Source organism: Silene latifolia, chromosome Y, assembly GCF_048544455.1.
Source record: "Silene latifolia isolate original U9 population chromosome Y, ASM4854445v1, whole genome shotgun sequence".
Classification (NCBI taxonomy): domain Eukaryota; kingdom Viridiplantae; phylum Streptophyta; class Magnoliopsida; order Caryophyllales; family Caryophyllaceae; genus Silene; species Silene latifolia.
In genome coordinates, this window is record NC_133538.1 from 444691612 (window position 1) to 444713576 (window position 21965).

Here is a 21965-nt window from a genome sequence, read left to right on the forward strand (position 1 = left end):
TGAACTATGTTGGCTTGATCTTGCAAGTTGTCATCTTGGTAGCTTTGCAAGTACGTAGGCATTTTGAACAAACACTTTGTTCAAGTGCAGCCACACCAAAAAAAATTACATCAAAATAATTACTCCTGGCCCGCAAGAGTTTAAACTGTGAACGGCTAATTAAACAGTATTGTAAGTATTTGTTTGTATAAATAAATATAATGGAATGTAACACGCTGAAAGGATGTTATTGCGCAGAAATGATTAAGACAAACAAACATCTTAGGAGCATTTGGTCCATTAGGCTACAAAAAAAAAATGGATGAATCAAGGATGAAATCTAGAGAATCTAAAAAAGAAAAATCTAGGTGCCTATGGATCAACATCCAGAGAAGCCCGCATCTCTTCCAATTGAACTCTTCGCTCTTGAAGTAAGGCTTCCTCTTCAGGACTCAAAATAGGGATATCGTCAAAATCGGTTAATTCTCTCTCCAACTTCTGAAGATCATCTTGCAATGAGATTAAAGATATATCCCCAGCTTCTAAATTGCTTCGCAATGTCTTTTCCTTCTCTCGTGCTTGCTTGAGTTTAGCTTCAAGATCGTTTATTTCTTCCGGAGTAACAAAGTTCCATGACTTGCTCTCTATGCTTTTCTTGTGCCTTATCATGAAGAGATTTGGTATCCTCAATCTTTTGATACCACTCCAGCCTTTTGTCCTCTAGCAATGCAGGATGATGACACTTTGCTGCCTGTTTCTCTAGTGCAAGGTAAGCATGGACCGCACCCACATAAGAATCCACTCGCGGCTTAGTGAAGAACAATCACCTTTGAGTTGTCGAATGCCCTCATAAAACACTTTAGCCTTCATTGCCACTTCCCCTACATTAGAGAAACTTGCATTTTTTAATTCTCCCAAGACTTGCAAGCGGATCGCGTCTAGTGCTCTGTCAAAAATCCCCTTAAGTGAAGGAGGTGGGCGAAATGTGGCCTTGGAGCACGTAGGGAGTGTGGTAGGTTTAAATGGTATTGTTAGAGGCTTAAACGTCTGCCTTCGATCGTCAGGTTTGCAAGGAGGAGATACATGAGTTGAGGCTGGACTATCCACGGCAGTCTGACTACCATTGGCAAACGAACTGTCAGTCTGGCTCCCCTGAGATGCTGGACCAGAAGAGTCTCTTACGGGTATTGATTTATTAAGAATCATGAGCCCCTTTCTTTTTCCAGGCTTCATCTTTGGTGGACGACGAGGAAGACGATATTCCGGAGCAAGGGAGACTGTCTCCAAGGCACATTCACCTTCCTGGAAAAAAAAAAAAAATTGATGATCAAGTAGGGAAATAAATAAATAAGCAACGATAATCACAAAAGAATAGAAGCTGACCAGTGTCTGCGAAGGCATTCTTGATGCACTCGACACCCCCTCAAAAATCTGGGCGTCTAGTCTAACATCATCTGCATCCAAGACAGACACTTTTCTCTTGCCACGACGATCATGTTTAGGGTCAATCTCGGAATCTGAATCGCTGTGGTGTTTGTCCTCAATATGGCCTTTCGCTTTAGGGACAATAACTTTGGATTTCAGAGGCACTGCTTGCTCTCGAGGCTGATTTCTAGTATCCCCATGATGATCACGCTTCTTAGTCTTGTGGTCACTTCCGGTACTATGCACAAGAATGTCAACATTCTTTCTTAGATCCTTCGGGTAGAGTTCCTTCCACCATTTAGTAAAACCAGGGGTGACATTCTCATCCCATCTGAACGAAGGGCTGGTAAGGTAAACGTGAGACATGCTACCTGTAAACAAAAACACTTTCCAATATTTCAGTGCCTCGAAGCATGTGACGTCAGGTTTGTCTGAACCACGATTCAATACACCGGGAATGTCTTGACAAAAGCCAAATTATCTACTAAACCGATGGGGATTATAAGGTTCAAGGTGAATGATAGGCTATCGCACACCTATACAAAGATAATATTTATACCCTAACAAAACAAATGAATGTAGTACGTAGGGGTCGAACCACAGAGAGACGGGAGTTGTTAATTAGTTGATATGGATTGAACTTTTATCTCGGTAGGTTAATGGTTGATTGATTGGCTTGGTTTCATGTGATATAAAACAATAATAAAGAAAATGTCTAGGGAGGTCGGGTCACACATGCTAATTATGTAAATGCTCATGTCAAGTTACAAAGTTGATTTTACGATAAATGTTTAGGCTTAAAGACACCCACCTTACGATATTAGTGTCAACCATAGACCGGGTCCTAGAGAAACTCTCGTCCATGACTAGGTCGTCCTACTACACATGCTTTGTCTAATTCAATTCCGTGCCTCTCAACTTTTAGAATGAATGAACAAACTTAATCAATGAATAAGGCCTTTAAATATAGATTAAACGTGACTATGCAAACATGTGATAGAAACAATTTATCAATTTAACTTAGCCTCATTTTAACATTTACAATTTACTTAGTCATGCATGGTTTCCCTTACTCCTTAGACAAATGCAACTACTCTAACATGGTGGAAATGTAAACTACACTAATGATAATTAAAATGATAAACATAATGAAAATGTAAATAGAATTACCTTGAAATGGGAATGGAAATAGAAATAGAAGAACAATGAAACTAGAACAAACTTGAAATATAACTTGGAATCCAACTTGAAATGGAATTCTAATGTAATTGCTAAAATGAAATGTAAACAAACTAAACTAAACTAATCTAACCTAAACTAACCACTAAAATTTAGAGAGAATTTAGATGGAAAAATATGTAGAAAGATGATGTGTAGTGTTGAAGTCTACACCCTTTATATAGGAAATAAAGGGTGAACTTTGTAGAGCAAATACAAGGGGTCAACCCCAAATATTCTCTCTTAATTACTAGAGTAATTTCCTAGAGAATCCCATGTTGGCCATCAACACCTTCATAATTGCACAATTAGCATCCAAAGAGCATCTTAAGAAGAGCATCCAAGGCATTCTCCCATCTTCTTCTACTTGGGCTTTAACCCTTGATTTTATACTTGGGCTCATTTCTTGACTTGTGTTGTGCATTTCTCAAATTAATCCACCACATTTGCTCATGCAAGTCAACACACTTCCAACACTTAGTCCAATCTTGCTCCTTTGTTAGCCAAGCTTCTAGTTTACTTGCAAATGTGTAGGATTAAGCTCCTAAAAGCTCTTATACCTACAAAACATGACAAAACATACAAATAGAACTAGAAAGCAAATATTAGCTCAATATCACTAAGATTAGTGCATAATGACATGTAAAGTAAAGCTAAAATATGGGGATAGAATATATATAAATTGGACTTATCAAACTCCCCCAAGCTAAACCCTTACTTGTCCTCAAGCAAGAAATCATCCCAACATTGCAAATCCCAAAATAGCTAACAAGCAAAATGATTCAAATCCCTAAACAACATGGGCATAAGGATAAGCAACATCATGGTTGAGATTTACACGACGGCGTAGTGTGGTCGACTTCAAGTAAAATTTTCGGCTTTTGCATGATCTTTTGACTTTCGGACTCTCACGATCCACTCATAACTCAATTTTGTGTAAAAGGACATTTTGCAATTAATCACTCAACAATCCTCGACTCATGAGAGTGTGCCCGCAATCTAATATGGTAATCAATTCAAAACTCTAAGACAAAACAATCAAATGCAAGCATGTAAAGAAGCCAAGGGTAAGAAGAAGATAAATAAACATGGGCAAGAAAGAGGAACAAATGAGTTATGGTAATGTGGAGCTAAGTCAAGCTAGCAACTACCAAAATGTAAAGGTCCTCAATCCTAATTACAACCCAATTTGCAATTTAATCATAAGTAAACTCTCCAAAATATATGAATAATGTTGAGAATTTCTCACATCAACTTCTTCTTCTCTTTTTTCTTTTTTCAATTTTTTTTCTTTCTTGATTTTTTTCATTTCAATTCATCATCACTTTTTCTTCTTTTCTTTCTTGAGCATTAAGACCAAGCTCACATGATTGTCCAAACTTTGAAACAAATCCCAATTGAGCACCCAAACAAGGACAAACAAAGCTACTAGCTCAACAAGGGTAGGCAATTTCAATGATGTAGCTAAGGATAAATTTTGTGAAGGGGTCAAAAAGGTTAAATTTATCATGTGAATGGCTCCAAAATGCTTTAACAAATGAATGCATGCTTAACAAGAGATGAAATAAAGACCATACTTGTGCGTTTTGATGTAACACACAACATAAGGAGACCTACACTCACCTAAGAGAGACCGGATATGGATGCATTGGTCTAAAGAAGGCTCTACCTTACCATTTTGTGGCTTGCCAAAAGTCAAGATCAAGCTTACTTGGTCCAAAATCCATCTTCCACTTACTATGTCAAGACATCCCCATGCATGCTATATCCCGTCAAAAGTAGCGAATCAAGAGTTATCAAGCCAAAAATGGGACAAACAAGAGGGCATAAGTAGGACAAGCAAAGAATTAGAAGCAAATATTCACACAAATTTTTCAAAAATTCTCACTAAATCGATACTAACTAAATGCAAACTAACTAATATGCAAATGCAATCTCCCCCCAAGCTAAACACAACATTGTCCTCAATGTGCCAACAATTAAATTACCCAACGAAACCATAAAAATGGCTCAAAGCACATAAAACAAGAAGGACAAGAGGTCAAATTTAATGGGTTGCGATAAATAAACTAGAATGCAAAACAAAGGAAACTTACGAGACTAACGAGCCTCCCTCAAGCTAGCATAAACATTAAGGGATTCCTCCACTTAGCATCGCATCGAAAAATGGGTCAAAATTCCGGTGGGTACTTTGTCCATGATGCTAATAGAGGTTGTCGGAGGTGATTTGATTGAGAAATGAAGAGAAATATAGAGAAGGAGTACTATCCTTTGCTTTTGAAGCATATGGAAAAGATTTAGCATATCCCGGATTTTATTAAAACGCGCAATAAGGAAGAAAGTCACGACCCCGATCGGGGTGGTCAACCTCGATCGGGGTTGACCGTTGACTTTTTTTTTTTTTTTGCTTGAAAACGGAAACGTTACGATCCCGAACGGGGTTACAACATGGGGTAGTATGTTATCCTTCAAAACGCCTCTTCTCCTTCAAACACCTACAAATCACAACTCAAAATAGCAAACTAGTCTAAAATTTATTCCTAATTCTAATAAAACATGAAATTGCGTAAAAAGTGAAATAAAAGCAAACTATTTTTTTGTCTAATGGATCCTCCATCGTCCTTTAAAAAGCAAGTCAATGCCCTTAGAAGTTGATCATATCCCTGCGCATGAGCAATACACAAGCATATATAAGCAATTGATAAGATTAAAACATGAAAGAGCAAGGGTAAAAATTTATAACTCTTATCGATGGGCGCAAGAGAGACTTCAAATATTACCACCGTATCACTCCACTCGTCAGCAACAGATGGAGCATCATGCTTAAGACCATAAAATAAATCGTTAGAGCACAAATTATAATCATAAATGGTCTCAAATGGGTGGTAAGTAGAATGAAAGAGGAGAGGATCATAAAAAATGGGAGGTTTAGCCCACTTAATTTCTAAGTCGAAAGTGCTTAGACCTCTATCCTTCTCAAATGGATCAACAATATCTTCTACAAATAAATTGTCAATGGGGTCAAAAGACTCGGGAGAAACCTCATTAGAATTACAAAGAATCTCGACAAATTCATTTATAGAAGGTGACTCATCTACTATGGGGTTAATGTCATCAACATGAGTCTCTACATTTTCTATTTGAATGACACTAGGGATTTTAAAAGATAAAATTGGACCATCATCATCATCATCCAATAGGTCAAAATCGTTAGTAGCAAAAGACTTACAATGGGGAGGTAGAAAAGCAAAATGAGAGAAGATAGGCTCACGTCGTCTCGACTTCTCTTGAGAATTTCTTCCCAAACGAGCCTGTAACACTTTAAGCTCTTATTCAATGCGCCAATAATGGAATTGGCGTGCTAATTCACGACATTCAGAAGCCATGAAATCTAAGAAATTCCAAAATTCCGGCCCAATCATGTAGTAGAGACTCCCATTACTCAATTTTAGAGCCAATCCACGGGTCTCGGAATCCATGCTGCCAAGCACGAAATGACCCAAGTAATCCCCATCGAGGACATGTCCAAAGGAGATGAGACTATCGCAAAAGTAGTAAAATCGGTCAAGATAATCAGGAAAAGGCTCGTCTTGGAGTTGTGGGATGAATTCGTAACTCATTATGTAAGACCAATAGCTTTATCACCTACAAAAATAGGCACTAAAACTACAAGGAAACGGTGAGATAAATCTCAAGGAACAAGTGTTCCTCGAGACAAAATAAAAAAATAAAATTCAACAACAAATTAGCAAACAAAACCGTCTCCCCGGAAACAGCGCCAAAATTTGATAGGCTATCGCACACCTATACAAAGATAATATTTATACCCTAGCAAAACAAATGAATGTAGTACGTAGGGGTCGAACCACAGAGAGACGGGAGTTGTTAATTAGTTGATATGGATTGAACTTTTATCTCGGTAGGTTAAAGGTTGATTGATTGGCTTGGTTTGATGTGATATAAAACAATAATAAAGAAAATGTCTAGGGAGGTCGGGTCACACATGCTAATTATGTAAATGCTCATGTCAAGTTACAAAGTTGATTTTACGATAAATGTTTAGGCTTAAAGACACCACCTTACGATATTAGTGTCAACCATAGACCGGGTCCTAGAGAAACTCTCGTCCATGACTAGGTCGTCCTACTACACATGCTTTGTCTAATTCAATTTCGTGCCTCTCGACTTTTAGAATGAATGAACAAAATTAATCAATGAATAACGCCTTTAAACATAGATTAAACGTGACGATGCAAACATGTGATAGAAACAATTTATCAATTTAACTTAACCTCATTTTAACATTTACAATTTACTTAGTCATGCATGGTTTCCCTTACTCCTTAGACAAATGCAACTACTCTAACATGGTGGAAATGTAAACTACACTAATGATAATTAAAATGATAAACATAATGAAAATGTAAATAGAATTACCTTGAAATGGGAATGGAAATAGAAATAGAAGGACAATGAAACTAGAACAAACTTGAAATATAACTTGGAATCCAACTTGAAATGGAATTGTAATGTAATTGCTAAAATGAAATGTAAACAAACTAAACTAAACTAAGCTAACATAAACTAACTACTAAAATTTAGAGAGAATTTAGATGGAAAAATATGTAGAAAGATGGTGTGTAGTGTTGAAGTCTACACCCTTTATATAGGAAATAAAGGGTGAACTTTGTAGAGCAAATACAAGGGGTCAACCCCAAATATTCTCTCTTAATTACTAGAGTAATTTCCTAGAGAATCCCATGTTGGCCATCAACACCTTCATAATTGCACAATTAGCATCCAAAGAGCATCTTAAGATGAGCATCCAAGGCATTCTCCCATCTTCTTCTACTTGGGCTTTAACACTTGATTTTATACTTGGGCTCATTTCTTGACTTGTGTTGTGCATTTCTCAAATTAATCCACCACATTTGCTCATGCAAGTCCACACACTTCCAACACTTGGTCCAATCTTGCTCCTTTGTTAGCCAAGCTTCTAGTTTACTTGCAAGTGTGTAGGATTAAGCTCCTAAAAGCTCTTATACCTACAAAACATGACAAAACATACAAATAGAACTAGAAAGCAAATATTAGCTCAATATCACTAAGATTAGTTCATAATGACATGTAAATTAAAGCTAAAATATGGGGATAGAATATATATAAATTGGACTTATCAGTGAAACCCATTACTCAGACGCAAACACAAATAGGAGGAACGAAGGGATGCAAGATAGTCGAGCCCAAGGGCATCAACGTCACCATTGTCTAACAAGACATCTACTCTGTGTTTATTTAACATAAAACGCTTTGCATCAAATTTTCTTCCTTCATGCATGAGTTTTCGAGCTTCTTCGAGTTTTGCATTCCTCGCTCCAACGGGACCTGAATACTTAGTCATATGGGGACCTGTCGGTGATGGATTTATCGCATGATAAGTGTCAAAGTAATTTGCAATCCATCCATATAAGTAATATGCCAGGAAGAATGACCTGGAGTATCCGGGGTTCATAGACGTGGCTAACCCATTCAAACCTTTGTAAATGCTAGCTAATACAGGAATCGCCAGACTAAAAATTCGACCTTCTGCCATCATACTTGCAATCTCGAAGGTAGCTGGTCTAATTAATCTGTCGCTATCTTCCGGCAAAACAAATATGCAAAGCCAGCAAGATAAATGCGCGGCTAAATAAATCTTTGCCCGTCGGGAATCATTGCAACCAAGCTTTTCAAATAGGGAGCGTTCTTCCTCTGTCCATTCATCAGATGTTCGGGGCTCAATCTCACCACTTGGATTCTGGGTTGAAGCTGGAGGATTTTTGGTGGTCCTTCGCGCCTTAACAGGAGGAGGATATACAACCTGTCTTTTGCACCAAAAGTCAATCCATTGCTGAGCAAAAACTTCACCCTTGTCCTTTGACTCCTTCGCAAGGTAGTGAAACGCAGTAAACAAGAAAGTGCACGTAGTAGGGACAATCAAATTCTTTTCTTCAGTCGGTGACTTTAGGATGCTAAGTTGTGGCACCGTTTCATCATAAATCTCTCCCACAACAGGGAGACCTCCAAGTTTCTTTAGATCCCACAGGGAGATAGAAAATTCTCCTTCTATAGTATGAAAGGTATTAGTACCAGGACACCATCCTTCGAAGAAGCCCGCATGATATGTAAATCCTTATCATAAGAATATAAGGAAGCATAGACCGCTTGACGGATAGAAGCAGCCGAAAGGATGTCACTAAAGCGAGCAAGTACATCTTCAGTCCACTCCCAATACTTCGGCATGTAGATCGATTCCCCGTAAATTTTCAGGTTGAAGGATCCCCATCTAACTTTTCCTGAAATGATTCTGCGCCCAAGTAACTCATAAGTATAATTTGTACCAGGCTTCACTTTAAGGTTATTTTTTAAAAGGTAGCGTGAGCAAGCGTCTGGTTCTCGAGTGTCAAGCTTCATGGACATTTCATTTAGCAAAGAATCCCTTGTTAGAGTGGCTGCTCCACCTTCCAGCATACGAAGCGATTTGCTTGTGAGAAAGTAAGTTCCAGATGCAGCATCTTGATCCTTGCGGTCAACTACAGAAAGATATATGTCGCTCCCCTTGCGAAATTCCTTCAGGTACACCATTGCAGCCCTGCAAAAAGAACAAATACAAGTAAATATAAAGAATATGAGGAGATATTTTACAGGTCGGAGAGACATCAAGTCAAGAAGTGTGTTCATCCGGCATGTCTCATGGGGAGAGGATAATGAAATAATAGTCTTCATAAAGAGGTTCATTGCATAACTCTTCAAAACTATGTCGCGATGACCCGAATGGGTTCACCCTGACACAACCCGTCGCGATGACCCAAAATGGGTTCACCCTGACAAGCAATAAGTCTTCAAAACTGTGTCGCGATGACCCGAATGGGTTCACCCTGACACAACCCGTCGCGATGACCCAAAATGGGTTCACCCTGACAAGCAATAAGTCTTCAAAACTGTGTCGCGATGACCCGAATGGGTTCACCCTGACACAACCCGTCGCGATGACCCAAAATGGGTTCACCCTGACAGGTAATAAGTCTGCACTCTGTCGCGATGACCCGAATGGATTCACCCTGACAACTCGACTGGAGGCTGAAATATTGTCTAAAGTAATAAATCTTCCGCGGCGGATAGATAAGATTGTAGTCCATGAAAATACTGATAAATTGAAGCTGCTTGGCCAAAAGAAAGACAGAACATAATTCCTGCAAACTGCCAACAAGCAAGCATACAACCAAAGAGGTGGGAGCAATATATACACACATACGATACAAAAATATTATGTGTAAAAAAAAAAAGTTAGTATTACCTTCAGAAGGCGAGAAATAGATGCTTAGTTAATTTATTGGTATTGCTGACGACGAAAGATAAGCTCAACCTTATGGTAAGTATGCTGTAAATTTCAGAGAAAAAGGCATTGTAAAGCACATTTAAAGTGATGATGAATGATATCATAATGGTCAATTCGTAGTTCAAGATTATATCAAAGCATTCATGGAGGAAACAAGTAAACGTACGAGGCCAGAATGTCAAAATTAGTGCTAGAATCCGAATTCGGCATGGCATGATGTCGAGAATTGAAGAAAACATAGGAAAGTTACATATCTCAAATTTTGATTTTAGGTTGGCTGCAAAGTTCGGGGATCCACTGTTGGGTTAAATTACGGTACGCTTGGAATAAAAAAAATTGAGACGGCGATTATTCGGGTGAGGTAGTCAATACGAACTTGACCGAAGTTGTACTTAAATTTATCTAAAGCCGAGTTCTGGTGGAGAATTTCTCGATGAAACTAAGCTAAATCCATACCGATCGATAATAAAGTTTGGACAGATTTCAGTTTCTAAAATTAATTAAGGTCTGGGAGTTTCCTAAACTGTTATGGAATTAACAAACAAGGTGAGCTGAACGAATAAAAGATGTCAATCGCAACAAAGTGCGAAATACGGGATGGAATATCATTGTTCTCCATTACTGTGCAAATTGTCCTAGGCAGAATTACACACACGGTGGCATGCTGCTTATTCACAAATACAAATAAATTTCAAGCCTTCGAACATTAAGCCTGATCGACGATAAGATGCTGCCGAAACGAAGGATGATGGGAACGAGATGCACATACCTCAGTGGCTCTTAATTCGTATCGTCGCAAGAGTTGAAAACCTGGAACAAATAGTTATCTGCATTAAGGAATTGAATTCGATCGAAAGTATCGTCAATATGTTGTAAAATTATGCACATACATGGCAAACTAAAGCTACATGCCGCATACAAAAAAAAGGTGATTGTTTGTGACGGTCTTTACTGAGGTCGTTGGGGGATCAAACGATAACGAAAATCCGAGTTATTCGATATTTAGGAATCGTGGGACTGCAAATTTTGTGAATATGGGAAGCTTTAGGGTCAAATATCATTCTCTATGATGTAAACTTGATCGACAACAGGGGCTGTCCACGGACTCTGTTTTTCACGAAATCAGGGGACGATGTGGTGCGTATTTCAAACAGATGGAAGAGTGACCATTAATGAACTCATGTTCAGAGGGGAAATAAAAAAAACCCAGCTACACAAAGGCAAGGAAGAAGAAAAGCAATATAAACTTACCCGAATGATCAGTCAGATCCGTCGCACAATGAAGATGAACGCGAGAAATCGAAGCGAAGCGAGTTCGGTAACAGTGACGCTCTGATTACACACGTTAAAAGAAAAAGAGGTCAATGTGTTGTGTGCTTGAAAGACGCAGACAAAAAAAAAAAAAAAAGAGGCAAGCAAGAATTTGCAAAGATAAAGAATACCGTCAAGAAGAATTATAGTGATGATGAATGCATAGTTTCGTGGACGGATGTAAATAGTATTTATATATAGGTTATAGGTGTCCTTCAACTCTACGGAAGTACATGGAGTTTATAAAGGCAACACTTTCCTAAAGTTTGACATGTTGTACTTTTGGAAATTTGGAATAAATATGAAGTCCGTATAAAAAAAGAATTAAGGAGTTTGGTCAAAGGGGCATTATCAATGTCACTCGTCAAGTTAAATACTGACGAAGACGTTAAAAAATGGGTCATTCTTACGACAAGTTCAGGTACCTGATAACTTTCAAGTCAAATAAGAGAAAAATGTGTTATCCGCCAAGTCTAAAAAAAAGATGACAGGATGACGTCAAAAAATTACTACCCTTACGACGAGTTCGGGTACGCTACTCGACTTCCAGTTTAGGAAAAAAAAAAAGGTCGCTCGCCAAATCAAGTAATGATAGGGTGACGTTACAAGAAAAAAAGGGATAGTCTCAACGACAAGTTGAGGTGCCCTTGACTTTCAAGTCAAATACAAATTCACCCGCCAAGTTGGATAACGACAGGGTGACAACAAAAAGATGGATCATTCTTGGATTAAGTTAGGGTATTAATTATCAATTTCCAAGTCAAATCAAGTCAAGTGGAGTTTCCTTCGCGACAAGTAAGGGCGCTCATTATCGACTTCCGAGTCAAAGCAAAATCGAGACCCCGTCACATCAAAACACCGGGAGGTGCACGTGACATGGTCCCGAGGGGGAAATTTGTAGGCACGGAAAATTTATTAATGTGCCGAATGAATAAAATAAATTATTTATTTTGAGTTAATACCAAATTTTGACTTAATTTAATTATTTTTGTCCCTATTAAATGAAATATGGGTCGATTCGGATTATAAAAGGATTTATTCGGATCACTAAACCCAGAAAGAATCAAACTTGGGCCAAAGTTGCTAATAAGCCCACAAATGGGCCTGTGACCACCAAAGTCCAACAAGGAGATTTGAAACTCTATAAATAGAGCTCTCCTCATTCATTCAAAGGGTTGAAAAATTCATAATTGCAAAGGAGCTAGAGAGAACAAGGTACAAAATTCCTACAAATCCTCTCTGTCAAAATCATTGCAAGCAGTCAACAAGCACATCAAATCGTGCCACCTGCGTTGAAGATTCAATCACAAATTCAAACCTTCAAGAGAGATTCAAGTCATCGCGACCCTCTCAAGAAATCAAATCTACATCGCGTGTAGAGCAATTAAATTTGTCTACACGCGCACCCCTCACGTGTACCCCGTACACGTACCCCTTACGGCATATTAGAATCAGAAGATACATTAGAGATTGTACACGTACTTTTGATATTTATTAATAAAATTTAATTGTTTCCTTATTTTGTATTTCAGTTATCGCAATACATAATTCCCTGTTACAAATCCTAAAATAAGAGAGGAAAATAAGAGTGTTTATTTTTCTAATCTACTCCTACCTACTGTTTTCTACTCTCCAAATAATGTTGCTGTCCAAAACTTTTATACTTCAGCCAAATAGAGAAACGACGTCGCTCAAACCACAAAACGGACAACAAATTGAAAGAGGTGCCAGCTCATTAAATGAGGGGCAAAATCGCCAAATCCCAAGTCCTTCATCCATTCTCTTCTTATCATGCTCAGCCAAAAAACCGAGTGAACCCATTTATAAGTCACTCAATTGACTCAAATACAACCACAACCCAAGCGAAATGACTGACGGTGGCGAAGTCCATGCGAGATGCAAGAGACGGTGTCGCTGCTTGTGGTGCACGATTCTGGGACGGGCGAACCAGTGATGGTTCGAATCTGAGGATGTTGAAGCGGAGTTGGAGGGTGGATGATGGTGGTTCAACTCGGTATTGGTAGTGAGTTGGTACGAGGTTGGTGATGGGACCTGGTGTTGGTCGATGTTGAGCCGTGGATGGGCTCGGTTGTGTAGATGACGGTGATGTTGCTGGTTGATTGAATGTAGGACGGAGATGGGTGGCTGCCGTGCTGGATTCAAGAGAGGAGACGTGCTGCTTATGGTTGTCGAAGGCATGGATGGTGATGGTTAAGAATGAGTGAATGAGGAGGACGAAAGTGGTGACTGTGGAGGTGAGTGAGGGATGCTGGTACCGCCGCTGCTGGTGGAAGCGTGAAGGGCAGGGCAGAGGACGGAAATTATGGAGGTGGTACTGCCGTACTAGGCTGCTGCGAATTGGAGTTGGTGATTGAGTTGTTTGATTAAAGAGGGAGATATGGAGATGACATGAAGGTGATGACAGGAGGTGAGGTCAAATAAGTGACCTTGACTTTGCTTTATTTTGTCCAATTGTTCACATTTGATCCTGCCCAATCTCGACTCATTCACTTAAGCATCGTCTTATTCTTGTAATTCGATTCCTACAAACATTAAGCAAACAAAAAGTGATAACCAATTCACGAAAGTATGACAATTATTTGTATATTTTTAATAAATATAATAAAACTAATAATACCTAATTAGTTAGTAAAATGAGCTTTAATTCAATAAAAGCACACAAAATCGAGTAAAATATAAGATAAAAGCATGGGTAAGACGGCACTAAATTACTACTTATCAAATCTCCCCACACTTAAACCTTACTCGTCCTCGAGTAAGCTCATAAACTAAGACAAAGACCCTTATTAATTCAACAACTAATCTATCCTAATAATATCCGATGGAAGGCAATTAACGGGCCTCCTCCGTCCCTTCAACTCATGTTGTTATGCCTATGATGTAAGGCACGACTCGTAAGGCAAGTGGGGGCTTGCAAGAAAACTGCGATGTATCCAACATGTGAGCACAAAAAGCAAGTAATAGAATGCATCTATCAAAAATTGGTCGACTTCCTCATCTAAGTGGCCGAATTTTCTGTTCAAAAACATAGCCTCGGTCGGGAAATACCGTCTCAGAGTCTCAATTGAGGTGTCAACCCCCTAAGCATGGCCCAAGCAACCCTAATATGTCCAATAAATGGATTCTAGAGCGGGAATGGGGAAAGAGGGACTAGACCTCCAAGAATTACAAAACCTACACAAGATTCAACCAAAAGACCCTTGACTAAGGGGACCTAAGTCAACGACATCCTCACGGCTTTCACTCGTCTCTCATTTAAATTCCGGGTGTTTTCTTACAAAAAGTAACCAAAACACTCTCCTACTGCGACTCTTGAGAACGTGTCCGCAATCTAATGTGTAAGACCGTCCTATGTCCAAATGAAATGCAAAATGTAACAATGCACAAATCATGAAATAAGGGTTGTAACGGGGCTAGGGAGTAGGACAAAACGGGATTGATGCAAGCACCGTTTGGATATGAGGAGTTCAAATCAAGAATTGTCAACACATCACATCCCACCTCTTATTGCAACATATGAGACACGTCTATGCCGTAACATAGAATTGATTACCAACATTATGCAAAAATTGCATAAACCCAACTCAAATTGGAAAAACTTGAAGATACTCCTCTTATTTCAACAAATGAGCAACGTCTACACCCTAACAAGAGTTCGGTTTCCCAAAATCAAGCAAAAATTGTGTAATCCCAACTCACTTTGGAAAACAACAAATCGCCCCTTTATTTTAGCAACGGCTTTTTCTACCCCTTAAGATGATGAGGAGGGGTGTTGCTTGCCTTTTTCTTTTCCTAACACACATATATACAATCACAACTAGCTCTTTTTGGATTTTTCAAACTTTTCCATATTTCTATTTTATTTTTCATTTCAATATCAAAACCACTTATTTATATTCAATGCCAAATAGATGCCAAATTTCGACTCAAGTGGATATGTACACTATCCACCACTATGACCCAAATCACCTCCTAAAACACTACTACAAAACAGACCAATTATTGATCAAGGAAAGGTGTATATGGAATGTAGTTAATTTAGTGGGTTTGCCACATGGAAAGGCTAAAGCTCAAAGAGGGTGAATCAAAAAGGGATATAATGGAAGGGACAAAACAAGGCTATTTGGCTATGTGAGGTTCATATGCATTGAAAACAGATTTTATTTCATAACTTGTGCACAAAAATGAAATGCAAATCATGGTATAAGAACGGAATGACACACTTATGCGTCTAGACATAACACGTCCCGCGAGGAGACCTACTCACAATCCTAAACGGGGGTCGGGTATGAATGTACCGACCCTAGGAGGCTCTAATCCTCGCATATGAGTGGCTAGGTCGAGACCTAGATCTAGCATACGGTCAATGGTCTCACGGGGTGACCTAGACTCGTTACTCAGGTCCCAAATTTCCCACAACTAACCTATGGACGCGGGTGCAAGCCACGGGGAGGGGGAAGGCACAATTGGAACTTGACTCATCCTTTGGGTACTGACTTCCCAACCTTGACCACATTTGTGCACATTTATATACAAACTGATGCAAATGATCCTAACCTAAGACAAACACATATGTACATGTTATAATGCATGCAGAAATTGAAATGAACATAAGATAAACATGCAACGAGTTGACTAAACCTAACAGCATATCAACACCAACACAACAGTCCAACAGTTCCCAGAAGGAACATACAAGGCACAAAATCCCATCCTCCTTCAAATTTGCAAGATATATAAAGAAAGAACGGTAAAGAAGTAAGAGATTAGAATGAGTTTACCAAGCGGGTCTTCTAGCTCCTTTTTGCCTCAAATGGTCAATGTCTATGCCAAAGGTTAGCCAACAACAAGTATATATATACAATGCAATGTTTTTGTATTTTTTTTTTCGAAGTTTTTCTATTTTTTTGGATTTTTTTTGAAATTTTGTCAAATTTACAATTTATTTACAAATGTACATTATTAACAAATATATACAAAGTAGATATTTCCCTCCCCACACTTAAGATTTACATCGTCCTCGATGAAACGAAATGTAGGGAGGAAATAGGAAAAATGAAAGACATGTTTTTGTACTTTTAAATAATAGAATTTCCTCCCCACACTTATTTATTTACATAATTTCCAATGGAAATAAATGTGTGGAGGAAATTCGGAAACGAAACACATGTTTTAGTTTTTTTTTTTTTTTTTTGAAAAGCAATAAAATGACTAGGCCCAAAACTTAAACAAAGACTTATATCTAACTATGCACATCCCCGGCAACGGCGCCATTTTGATATCGAGTTTGTTGTACTCCTCGATATGCAAACAATATTTATAAAACTCAATACCAAACTAATGAATGTAGTAGGATAAGGAGGTCGATCCACAGAGATGGTGTGTTAGAAATAGTTTATAAGTCTCGGTCTTCGTTTTAGTCTAGTTGGTCAATAAGATTAAAGAGATTATCTATGCTAAATATCTAAGCTAAGAACATGAAATAAATGAACAAGCAAATAAACAGGCAAAGTAAGCACCATGAGAAGAAAGACTAGGGTGTCGGGGTCACCCAAGTAGGAGGGGTCGAGTCTAAGTCAATGTAGAGGGTATAACGAAGGGTGAAGTCTAGGTGTGTCCCTATCTCTCGATATGAGACGGTCCTTGGGTCAAGTCTAGTTGAACTCTCGCCCTAACTAACCCCAACCCACCTATCTATTACGGTCCAACTAAGCCCGACTCTCGCCGCAAGCAAGTCCAACCAAACACAAGGAGAGCCGAACTCTTGTCCAAGCAATCCCACAAACATGTTCAAAGCACAAGATAAGAGACAAACAAACATTTAACATCCAAACACAATTCATATTCCACCCATTAATCCCACAAAAGCTTCCCCTTAACCCTAGCATTATTCTACTCAAATATGTTTAACACAAGCAACACAAATAATACAATAACAACAATAATAAACATGAATAAAATTATGAAGAAGATAACTTGAATTAGTAAGACACTAAACTAATAGAGATAAGAACTACACTAATTAAACTAACAAATAACAATAACATGAACATAAATTTAACAAAATTAACAAAGATAAAAACTTTAAGGAAATTACTAATTAAAATTAACAAGAACATAAATTATAATAAAAACAATGAAAGAGAAAGGATGAAGAAATTATACCAACAATCAATACATATATATAAAGCAGAAACTTTTCAAGCGATATTAGAGAGTCCAATTTTTTTAGAAATCCTAACAAGAGTAGATTTCGGAAAAAGTTAAATAAATAATTATCCTAATCAAAGTAGATTTCTTTGTATTTAAGCAAATTTTAATAAAATTATCCTAATATAATTCGTAGATCAAATATATTTTAATAAAATTTTCCTAATATAAGTAGATTAAAATGATCAAATAGATAATAGAAATTCATAATAGTTCAAGTTATCGCATTTATTTTCCCCCCACTTATGGTCTCATACATTTTTAGTTTGTATTCTCGCATCAAAATTCAAGAAGCTGGCGGATAAAAGATGAATTTATTTATTTAATTATTATGTTAAGATGATGTAGTGTAATCTTACGTAATTAAATGAAGTATAAATTACGATTTCATCAAAATGTTTTTGGTCTAAACCATCCGGTAATCCGAACCACATTGGGCCGGCTAATTCGGATTTCGAAGCGTGTCCAAGGATTACGGTATTTAAACCCCTCCCAATCGCAGTTGTGGGGGATCGATCCGCAGACCTCCCTACCAAGCGCAGCCCCATGCTACCACTGCGCCAACCAACGATTGGTACGATTTCATCAAAATGTAATCACTAAATAATCATTTGAGTGTGTATAGAGATCATAAACATAAATGCCACCATATATATTCAAGTTATCAATACATAAAACATTTCACTAATCTATATATGTCACTATTTTTGTTTAACTAATTTACTTTCTATAAGAATGTGGAGATCATGGTGGAATGAAACCGAGAAAAACTGAAGTAGAATTTGGTGGTTTAAACAACTCAAAGCTTTTGTGTAACAATGGAACAACTCATAGTGTTATTCATATGATGAATTGATGATCGGTTTTAGACTCACGCATTAGTAGTATCACTTAATTTTATCTACTAAAAAAATTCATATATACTACCAGCATATATCCAAGTAATCTAACCATTACAAAATAGTAGGTTCTATACACTCAAAATATACTATGTAACTAATTACATGATATATTAATGTCAATACACATTATTCATATACTATATCTCATATTTCATTATAAAAATTAACTGAAACCTAAAAAACGAGCTTAAAAAATAACTGAAAATTCAGAACCGATCAAATAAAAACTGTTTTTAAAACTAACCGAAAGATAGCTTTTTTTTTTTTATAATATGGTATAAAAGGACATAGTTAAGTACTCCATATTTAATATTATAAATTGAAGTATTAAAAAAAAAACAGGTAGCTTATTTCTCACATGCTTCGCTTATTTTGGTAAATAATTTATCCACCAAATACTTACAACAAAAAAGATAAATGAAATTTTGGTCAGATAAATTTAAGCTAATTTTTTTTCGAAACAGAGCCAAAATATGAGATTTTAATTTCATGATCTCTTGACCTTTTTAATAACAAATTAATTTCTTTTTGATAATATTTTTGGCCAATGTTTACTTACTTTTGAACCTATTGTTAGGAGTTAATTTCATGTTCCATTAGCAAGGAGACATTATAACACAAAGTACGTATATATCATAATCATGAGAAATAGAATAAATTGGTTCAAAATAAATAGCGTTCCATATAAGAAAATTGTAAACTGTACAATAAGAAAAAAAAAATTTTGATCAAAAGAAAAATCTATCACAATTGCCAATTATATCTCTTTTGTCTTGTATGCAACGAATATTAATAAAGTTTCAGACTCAAATTGAATTTTAAATCATGTCAATCATGGGTGTTAGGTAGACATGGGTAAATAAAATATCAGAAATAATATTTGAAAAGTATAGAATAAGCGAGAATATAACATTTATATGGCACGAACTATTTTAAACAAGTTGATCTATGGTTTTGAAATTTTTCACTTGTGACAACTAAGGGCATGTAACTTTTCTAATTAATATGGATATGAGAAAGCCTACATTCGTCATGTCCCCTCGCCCGTATGGCATCTTTGCTTTTAGGAGTCGCTTTTTTTTTCCTATTATTCGAGACTTGGTAGAGTATTTTAGTCCCGTTAGACATTGGGAGCAAAATTCATTGTTTTTTTGGAATTTCACACTAAATGTACGTCATCCTCTTCGCAATGATCCTACGTATTGCTTTTGCAGAGTCGTCAATACATTAGTTTGACCATGATTTTTGACATATTAATGGTCAAAGTTATAAACGACGTTTGACTCTTGAGAAGCAATGGGAAAAATGTTTATTAAGAAGGGAAGGGAGTATACATGATGAATTTTTTAACATAACTCATAATGGTATATTCTACCAAGTGTGGTATGTCGGTTATGTTGTTGAGGAACATCAACTCCGTAAGAGGATTATCTAAAGAGACATCGTCTTATTATCAAACGCCTTGGGAAATTCGAAATAGAAAGGAAGATAATTACGGGTTCCAAAAAAACAAAAAGTATTGAACCGAGCATAGGAAGACTTCCTCGGATATAAAGATCCCTTTCGTTCCGGAGACAATATACATTGAGGTTATGCTACGCTAGACAGTAAACAAGAGTCAGAGACAATCATTTAATCATGTTGGAATTTATGTGCTGGAACCAGTTTTTAGTAATGACCGCCTTTACGTAGAAGCGTCAAGAACAACGTCATCCAAGGCATTAAGGTCCTCATCATGATAGAGACCAAATGTATCAAGGTCAAACGAAGGACATTAGTTGCAAAGAAGTTTTCACAAATTTATCAAATTATGTGTCGTATTATATATTTTGCATGAAACTTTTAAGGACAAGTAGTCTTAATTGTAAATAGTCAAATACTATTTCTGTTAAAGTTCGATCACGCGCGAGATTATAAGAATAATAACTCTACAATCCAATTATATCTGTGAATGTTACAACTGATATAGTCAATACCAAATGCCAACATTTTTGTTGCGTTTTTGTAAGGGGAACGAATGATTAGTCACTCCTCATCTAAATCAACTCTCGAAATTTTGTTTGCTCTCATTTTCAGCATAGTTTGACTTTTTGTTAAATTTAATAGTTTTCTATTACCGGATCATGGTAACGTATACCAACGTTTCAACGCTGTCAAAAAAATATTAACTTGGTAATTCAACGATTTTAAATGATGTCATAAAACTAATAAATGATGTTGCCCCCGTGCATTGTATGCAATAGAACTACAAATATTTTTTATTGTTGTTTAGAAACTAATAATTCTATTGGAATTCAGTTTGGATTTGATGTTGCGAGAAGTTTATAAGGAGCAAATACACATAATTGTAAATATATATAATAAAGGTAAAATTATGTTTAAGAGATCTAACATTTTCTTTGAACACACTATATATAATTATGATAATTATTGTGTTACGTAACATCATTCAGTTTTACGTAGTTGTTGTAGGTTAAAATAATTACAAGACTCATAAAGGTCTGTCTCCGTTATTAAGAATATATTTTTACAGATAATCCTAATAGAAGCCACGTGCATCGCACGGGCTTTCCAACTAGTGAATTATATTAAGCATGAAAGTGATAGATCTTGGAAATCGATCATAAAAGACTTAAACTTGTGATTTAATTAAAGACTAATTTTACTATTAAAATCCTAAAATAAGAGAGGAAAATAAGTGTGCGTTTATTTTTCTAATCTACTCCTACCTACTGTTTTCAACTCTCCAAATAATGCTGCCGTCCAAAACTTTTATACTCCAGCCAAATAGAGAAACGACGTCGCTCAAACCACAAAACGCACAACAAATTGAAAGAGGTTCCAGCTCATTAAATGAGGGGCAAAATTGTCAAATCCCAAGTCCTTCATCCATTCTCTTTTTATCATGCTCAGCCAAAAACCGAGGGAACCAATTTAATAAGTCACTCAATTGACTCAAATACAACCGTAACCCAGGCGCAATGACTGACGGTGGCGAAGTCGATGCGAGATACAAGAGACGGTGTCGCTGCTTGTGGTGCACGATTCTGGGACGGGTGAACCAGTGGTGGTTCGAATCTGAGGATGTTGAAGCGGAGTTGGAGGGTGGCTGATGGTGGTTCAACTCGGAATTGGTAGTGAGTTGGTATGAGGTTGGTGATGGGACTTGGTGGTGGTCGATGTTGAGCCGTGGATGGGATCGGTTGTGCAGATAACGGTAATGCTGCTGGTTGATTGAATGCAGGACGGAGATGGGTGGCTGCCGTGGTGGATTCAGGAGAGGAGACGTGCTGCTCATGGTTGTCGAAGGCATGGATGGTGATGGTTAAGAATGAGTGGATGAGGAGGACGAAAGTGGCGGCTGTAGAGGTGAGTGAGGGATGCTGGTGCCGCCGCTGCTGGTGGAAGCGTGAAGGGCAGGGCAGAGGACGGAAATTATGGAGGTGGTACTGTCGTACTTGGCTGCTGCGAATTGGAGTTGGTGATTGAGTTGTTTGATTAAAGAGGGAGATATGGAGATG